We start from the raw sequence: 8,917 nt of genomic DNA on the forward strand, positions 1-8,917 counted from the left end.
ATACTTAGGTGAAGGGTAAGGCTCCTATAGCTGAGTGTGTGGAGACCTTGGTAAGTCCATAGGTTGAGTGCATGGGCCCTTGCAATTGAGTGCGCAGGGAAAAAGAGTCCGTACTTGAACGAATTCATCTAATAAAGATAGTTTTGATCCAATACTTGTGTGTATGTGCATTTATTCTTACTTCTACAGTTTTCGGTATTTTTGCCTGTATCACAAATTATATGAATGATTTCTTATCTTATGCGTGAAAGTGGTAGATTAGTATAATTTATACATGTTATGAATGTTGCATGACCTTCGCGAAGGTATAGATAAATTTGAGGGAATTGTTGTAATTATCTATTTCGGAAGGGTTAGGGTTCGCGAAGACATAACTAAGCTTTAAGAGCCACAGGAACCTATCACACAGGCCTTTAGATGCAGAAACCTGGTTCTGTCATCCCTCAATATTTCTTCAAGTGAGACTACAGCCTGCGCTATGTGGGTTGTTACCGAAAGGGCCAGCAGTTTAGGGTTTTTTTGGTTGGCACAGTTAACTTTGAACTTGGGTCATGCCCCAACAAGCCACTAGGGATAGATCTCCGGTAGTACTCCTAAGAACATTTTCCTGTCTTGATCTGACCATAATAGCTTCGACTTCCTTGATTACCTCCCTTGTGGGTTTTCTTCCTATTCTCCTTTTCTCTAAGCCCGAACTAGATTCCATGCACTAGGTGGATGGTTCCTCCTATCGTACTACTAGAGAAGAAATAAAGGAGAATATTCTGAGGGGGCCTGAACATGTTCCCAATATTTGAATATTTGATAAAATTTGTCTAGTTTCCCTTGAGGTATATCCTCATAACTATCCTTATCCCAATTCCTCAGCAAGGCCACCATGGTCTTCTCATTGAAGTTGAGTTGATCCATCTTAATGCCACTTTCCAAGGCTTGTTGGACTTGAGCGAGAACCCTCTGGATCTCCTTACCAATTGATTAAGCCTATAGGGATTTCCTCTTACTTGTTTTCTTATTATTAGGGTTTTCAGGGCCCGGTTCATCTTCAATCCCTCGATGTAGTTGAGCCTCTATTGCAGGAGATTTTGGGCCTTTTTCTTCTACAGGTGCTTCCAAGTGGGAAAAGATATTTTCAAATTGCTGATTTGAAGTCGTCAACGAGGGAGGTGGAGGTGCACGATTGGGAGGTCCCCTAATGTTTGATGAGAGTTGAACTATGAATTCCTGAAAACCATCCAAGGGAGCATGAGTTGGGGGAGATGCATTCTCCTTTGGTCGCTGATGACAGTCCTGAAAAAGATGCCGAAACTCGTAGAAAATTCAACATTTGAATAAGACATGTTCATAATCTAAGGGTTGAGACTAGACATCACCTTGATATTAGATTTCTACTGATTCCGATAGGGATTGGGAAATACTCATGTAGACATAAATTCGGGAATAGGAAAACAATATTCTATATCTCATGATCTTTGAAATTTTCACAAAGTTACAAATAGAATTGTTGATTGATTCTAGATTGTCATCTTCCCATAAATCTTCTAGTAAGGAATAAATCTTGACGCAGATGGGCACCACCATAAAGTTTTCCTTCTACAGATTGTAGTGGGGTTCCCAATGTCTCATGAACAAACCCACACTATTCATAAAATAGGGGTCGTTGTCAAGGACCTTCCTCCTAACCTCCAAATCTTGGAAGATCACAGTGAAAAAACCTTTTTTCTCTTAAATGAAGCTCAATTAGGGCCTTTGGTTTCCATCTTAGGTGGATCCATCAGAGAATATCTATCTCCCTAGGCCAAATACCCATAAATTTACAGATTATCACATGATCTTGCATGAATTAATGAGATTATTCCAAGTGGTTATTGGGAATTACAACCCGAGGTTTTTTTTTTTTCTGCCTTTGGAAGGCAGTGACCCTTCAGCTTGGACTTCCACTGCACACCCAGCGCTAGAGAAGAGGCCTTCTTACCTTTTTCTACCATACTGAATCAGAAGGGTTGGGGGTAGAGCATTGATTTCCTTATTGCACGGCCTTGAAAGAGAGGGGGGATCCCCATCCCCCCGAGGGAACTAACATGTGCCCAATCAGCCTAGGAACCGCTTCACAACAAAAATCACATCCGTATGTAGAAGAAAACGATTATACCACCAGGATTTAGAAATCCAAAAAACCCTAGCACTCCTAAAACCCTAGAAAACTAAAAATACAATTAAAAAAATAGTTTTATTCTTTTCCCTCTAAAATATTTACCCCTGGGGGTGATATTGTCATCTTGAGTCCTATTAGTTCTTTTAAATTTAATTTTGTTAGTACATTTTGTTTTGAGGCACATTTTTTACCTCAAAATTCTCCTATTGGTTTCTGAATGGTCCTAAAATTGATTTCAAATAAATCAAATTTGAATTTTTGTTACAACTTATTTTCTAGGAATTTTCATGTTGAGAAATTTTCAATGATTTGAGGAGAAATAAAAGAACTTTATAGGTAAAATTTTAAAATCCTATTTGCAAAATTGGATACATGGCATGTTATACAAGTTCATTCTTGAGAAGAGGCCAAAAATAACAAGATTTGGGAAAGTTACCATAAATTTCGTTTGGAGATTCCAATTTTGGTCAGTCTTGGTGAAGGAAAAAGTCATGAGCAGAAGTAGTTAGAAAGCCCGTGGAAGGAAAAAGCAGCGAGAAAAACTATGAAGGTATAAGTAGAAATAAAACTCAGTGAAGGTAGTGTGGATGTTATTATCTTTTGAAGAAGTTATATACACAAAATAAGATTTATAATTGAGGGTTATTGCTCAATCAAAGGTATTGATGACTCTTGCTAATTTGGTGCTTAGTAGTGGGGAGAGGTGACCCCAATAGATTTTTTCCTACAAATATTTGTAGTGGTGGGGATTAGTGCCTCTATTAGGTTGGTACCTAGGAATATTTGCAATGGTGGGTATTTTTGTTTCTATTAGGTTGGTGCCTACGAATATTTGCAACAACAAGTATTGGTGTCTCTAGTAGGTCATTTCCTAAGAATATTTCTAGTGGTGGGGATTGGTGTCTCTAGAATATTAGCATCTACATATATCTATAACAGTAGGTTGGCACCTAACAAGGTTTTTCCTAGTGGTGATTGGTGTGTCTAGTAGTTTGGTGCCTGCAAATAATTATAAAAACAATTTTTGTGGTTTTCTCCCAAAAAGGTTTCCAGATAAATCTTGTGTTCCATGTTATGTAGTTGATAAATTATCTTATATGTGATTTATTTCTTATGATTCATGAATGTTGAGAATTGCAATAAGAAAGTCTCAATTTGAATTTTCTTTAGTCAAATTGAGAAAATTAAAATTTCCACATCAGCAAACAACTTGGACGCAATTAACTTGTGTGACATGGCTCTTGTCAGTTAGTTAGTACAGTAAATTCGAATTGGAGGGATTGGAGTTTAGTTAAGCATGTTTGATTACTAAATTTTAGTAATCTGGTTTAGATATATCCAATTGTGTTCAGTTAAACTTGTTATAACTATTGATAGACCTAGTGAAAGGTCAATTTTGTAGTGGGACAATAGTCTAACTCTGTGATCATCCAGTTAACTGATCAATCAACTCAAACTAGAGAGAGCATGCAATGAATTTAATTTCCTCAATCGTGGTGGAGATTCCAAGGTAGTGTAACAAGAATTTGTGAACTAGTTTGAGTGTACAGGTGTTGCATGCAGTCATATGTGAAGCCTTGGGAATTTCAAGATCAATTGGAAAAAATTTCCTAAAAAATAGGGGTTAATTCTCTAGGAATTGCGCAAGGAAATAGGGGCTCATGCAGAGGCAGACTAAGTCTAGGTCGGAGCTTCTCCTTGAGCAAAGAGATAAGTTATTCACTTGCAAGTTGTGCTCAGTGCAAGAAAGCAATTGTAATACATATTTATTCATCTAACTAATGCAAAGAGGATTGAGGGGTTTTTCCTAATTGGGTTCCACTAGAAAAGATACAGTGCATGTGTTTTATTTCTTATTGCATGTTTGATATTGTTGTTCTAAATTTTGAATTGAATTCTATAGATCAATAGAGTAAAATTGTGTATCTTGATTTAGATTAAAATTTATTGAGCAGTTGCAATTTTATCACCATATGTCTACATGGTATCAGAGCAGGATTCACATTAGAACACGAATTTCAAAGTTTTTCTTTAGGAGGTTCGAATTTGCAGCTTCAGTGTAGGAGGATTTCTTCAGGATTGGGAAAATGACCTTCAATGGGTTGAGATTAGAATATGCCTTAGAAAGAAGCTAAAATTTCATTGCATGGAAGGATTGCATGGAGGTAGTGCATGATGACAGTGGATTGTTGAATTTTTTCAAGATAGACATTCCAAAACTAGGATCAGTTGATGCCCAGAACCTATCCCAATGGAAGAAAGATGTATTCAAGGTGAGGAGAATAATATCGGATGAAGTGTGAGATCACATTGTCCCAAATATCCATGGGAAATAAATTCATTTCACAATGTGGAAGGCAATGATAGAGCTATTCCATAATATCAATGACCATCAAAATTTGGACCTCAAAGACAAATTTTGAAATATTAAGATGTAGAAGATTGATACTATTCCACAGTATCTCAATAGATTTAGACACATTCATGATGAGTTTGGAAGGTTTGGTGTGAATGTTGTAGAAGATGACCTAATGAGCCTTGCTCTTCTAGGCCTGCCCAAAAGCTGGCATAACTACCAGGACTCAGTGAATAGGAGGGGGAAATTACTGAATTGGGAACACTTGTGGTATGATTTGGTACAAGAACATATTAGGTGGAATACCAAAGATGGAACCTCATCCAAGGGAGAGGATGAAGAAAAAATTTCATTGGTTGGAAAGAGAAAGTCGGGAAAAGGGAATAAATCTCAAACCAAACCATAATCTAGCCAAGGGGACAAGAGGAAAGACTTGTCAAAAATAATTTGTTTCAATTGTGATGAATTCAAGCACTATGCTACAAAGTGTCCACACAAAAATTCTAGCATGAAGAATTCAGGAGGAGTAGCAGGTGAGGCATTGGCTTCATAGTTTGAGCTAAACTTCACCCTTATCATATGCATGGCTAACATTATGATGGGGAGTGTGTGGTACTTGGATTTTGGTGTCTTGCTCTAGATGAAAATCTGTAGAGAGCTTTTCAGTGACTGTTGAGTCTTGAACATGTCATTCATTTCCATTACACTTTCACTATTATGACCATTATATCACCTCCATTTCACTACTATGTCACCACATTCATCCCACTTTCATTATCATTGGGCCACCTTTATGTTTTTCCAATCTTTATTATTTCTAAGCCTTTTAAATGAATTTGTGGTTAAACATTAGAAAATAATGTGCATATGCTTATACCTAACAAATGGGTTGAGATTGTTGACATGTGTAGGTTGAAAGGAGGCTTCTAGAAGACCCTTATGTGGCACCCCAAGGCCAAATTCGAATTTGAGTGGAAAGAATCATGGGATCATGAGGATATGTGTCACATCTCCTAATTGTATTGTAACTCTAAGAAGACATGTGTCTTATCAGTTCCTATTTTGATTAGGACTCTAGAGGTAGAGGGAGAGATTCATGGATTCTCATTAATGAGATGGCTCTCATCTTTTTGTATAAATAGGAGATCTCTCTCCTTCATTTGTTAGTCCTCTTTAGCTTAGAGCTTAGCTTGTTAGTCTTTTAGCTTGGAGTTTGTAGTTCTTCCTTGATGGCTTTTGAAAGCTTTGGAGAACTCTGTTGTACTTTGTACTTTTGAAGAAATTGAATAAAGCTTTGATGTTCTCAACATGGAAGGAGATGTGAAGTAGATGTCATGGAGCATATTAGAATGTAAGGTAGAGTAGATTTCATTTTGTAAATATTGCTTTGTAGAATGTAAGGTAGAGTAGATTTCATTTTGTAAATATTGCTTTGATTTAATTATGTTATTTAATTGCTTTCAAGTTTGATAGATTAGATTTTTCATTCATGCAATTTTAATTCATGCAAGTGGCAGAGGGCCCCTGCACATTAAAGCCTTGTATAGTTGTCATTTAATTCTGCATTTAATTTTGTTATGCTTCTATACATTAGCTGTACATAACAAACTATTTTGATTACTGTTGTTTTACATTTTGTTATGCTTCTGTATATTAGCTGTACATAAATTGCTTTCAAGTTTGATAGATTAGATTTTTCATTCATGCAATTTTAATTCATGCAAGTGTGTTCAACCGATTGATTGTAGATTAGTGATGCACATAGCCTTTTAATGACTAATGACATGATAGAATCATCTTGTCCTTCTGCTGAAGCAGCAAGGATATTGGGTCTCATAGTCACTAGCTCATTGTTTGGTTATTGCATTTTATTTTGATTGAACTAGCTGTATATTTACACTTTTGTTTAAATACTAATTCCATCAATAACATGTTTTAAGTTCTTTTGAAGTGCTAAGTTTTGGAAGTTACCATTAGGGACATAGGCCTTGTCTTGAAATCTTTATCCATACTTGTCCTTTAAAAGTATTCTTAAGACCTTAGAATAGGATTTCCATTTGCATTAAACACTTTAGAAAACCAACAAGAACAAAACCCCAAAAACAACATAAACTATAAAACAACGAAGTAAGAGAAAGGTTAACTAAGCACATATGGTGCACCACACTTCATCAGTTTACGATACCCGGATTGATAATTTATGTAGACCAATTTAAGACGTTAAATTGACTAGACATTTTGGTGCCGTTGCCGGGGAAGTGTAATTAGGAGACCTTATTTCTTACATCTAAAAAAAAATTAACAATTCTTGAGTATGCTCTCCTCCTGCACTTTGTGTGATCTGGAGGATCAGAAAAAGGATTGTTAAGTAAAAAAAAGAAATAATAATTCTTGAGTATGCTCTCCTCCTGCACTTTGTGTGATCTGGAGGATCAGAAAAAGAATTGTTATGTAAAAAAAGAAAAAAAAAAGGATACAAAATAAACTTCAACATTTCAATTGATTCAATAAAAAAAAAAAATGAAACTCAACTGCTTTGATAGGTTCAAATTTTCCAAACTTGTCTGGTTATGGTTTGTAGTGGTCTTCAAAACACTGTATCCTGTTCTAATAAGGTTTTGCAACTTAGCTGCGGAAACTACCCTGATTCCGCAGCTAGCTGAGAATTCCGCAGCTGTTTCAAGGTTTAGCAGGTTACAGGCATCCAATGAAAAAACCGACCACATGGGCATCTCCAGAATTGTCCCGACATGGATCCTATCCTAGTCACCCAGCTCAGATCAATGAAAAACCAGCCTAAGACCTCAGTCAAAGTCATGTTTTTAGCATGTTTTTCTTAAAGTATTTGCTGCCTGAAATTGAAAAGCATTAATCCTTTTCATAAAATTTTACAATTTCAGAGAAAAAGAAAAGAGAAAAACAATCCTAGCTTTTCATTGTGGCTTCAACAAGAAAATCTGCCTCCCTGTTCAAGCTTTGGCCTGAAATAAACCTGCAACATAAAAAATGCACTGTATATGTGAGAAAAAAAAAGGGGATCGAATGTTAAAATGATTAGGTAACAACGAGGAGGTGAATGCAAATTTGAAGAATCCATGATAACTCCATCAAGGAGCCTCGACATTTCTTTTTAGAGGCTGAAATTTATTATTGTTAAGGTGGATTGAGCTCCTTGTTTGAAGACCGAATCGTGCATTTTTGGAGGTTGATTCATGTAGGAGGCATTCATCATTTAGTGGCAGATTTCTGAGTTGATTTCACCTTTGGATAGTTACATTATCAATTAGAAATAGAGGGTCACACTCTCAATTTGCCTCATTTTCTGCTATTGAGTTTGAAAAATATGAGTTTTACAGTTCAAAAACACGTAGGTAACATTGAATCTCATCTCTACCATCATGGATTCATAAAAATCCTTATTAAGGACCAGTTGAAGAAAACTAAGGATACTTGGGAGCAATTCTTGACAAGAAACCACTTCCAAGAGCCGTCTGAGGCCTCTGGAAGCAGTCCACCAAAAATTCCAAGGAAAACTAGGAAGAAAGAAAAGAACATTACAGTCCAAGACTCCCCTGCAATAGAAATTCAAGAAACTGTCCAAAAAGAAGGAGAAGATAGAGCTAAAAATAAGAAACAGAAGAAAGAAAAAGGCAAAAGAACCATTCAAGAAGTCTATCCATCCCCCGAGCAATCCATAGAGGAGGATTATCAACCTCTGTCAGAAAAGATTAGTAAATACATTGAAAGAAAAACTCAGAAAAATGCGTAAACAGCAGAGGCTTAACAAGCAAGTACTCGAACTCTTTTTGAGGATTCACTCTTCTTTTCATTGCTGTGAAAAGGTGAAAATTGTGGTGGATAGCTTGACATGTATAAGAATGCACAAATTCGTATCATCCAACCACTAATTCCAAAATTTTACAGGCCGAATGCAGAACTGATAACTCAGAAAAACGTAAACAGCAGAAAAACGTCAAATTTAAAACGCTCGATTTGCCCAAAAAGAGACGAATTTCAAGAAAATAAAACATGGGTTTTTTTCTAGGTGGGTCAATTAGATAACCTAGAAACCGTTTGAAGAAATTTGTGGCGGTCTGGGAGAAATCCTCGGTTCTTTGGAGCCTCTTTTTCGCCGCTGCGTGAAGAAAAACGGATTTTGAGTTAATTCACTGATAGTTTGATGTGTAATTCAATTCCGCGTGCCTGAGGAAGAGAAATCCAAATAGGAATCGCATGTGTTGTTATTCAAGCTTAATTACATGTGTTTAATAACTAACAGTCCCATGCAACGTGTGATTGTGTTTCAGTTTCACGACCAGCAACAAAGAGGTGTTTAAAACTCATACGGCTCCTCTCCACCGTATTTTGTGCAACCATTTCATCAACGTGTAAACGTTTCTCACACAGCC

The sequence above is a fragment of the Pinus tabuliformis genome, chromosome 8, assembly GCF_031772625.1.
Source record: "Pinus tabuliformis cultivar Carrire ecotype Pingquan chromosome 8, CPIR1, whole genome shotgun sequence".
Classification (NCBI taxonomy): Eukaryota; Viridiplantae; Streptophyta; class Pinopsida; order Pinales; family Pinaceae; genus Pinus; species Pinus tabuliformis.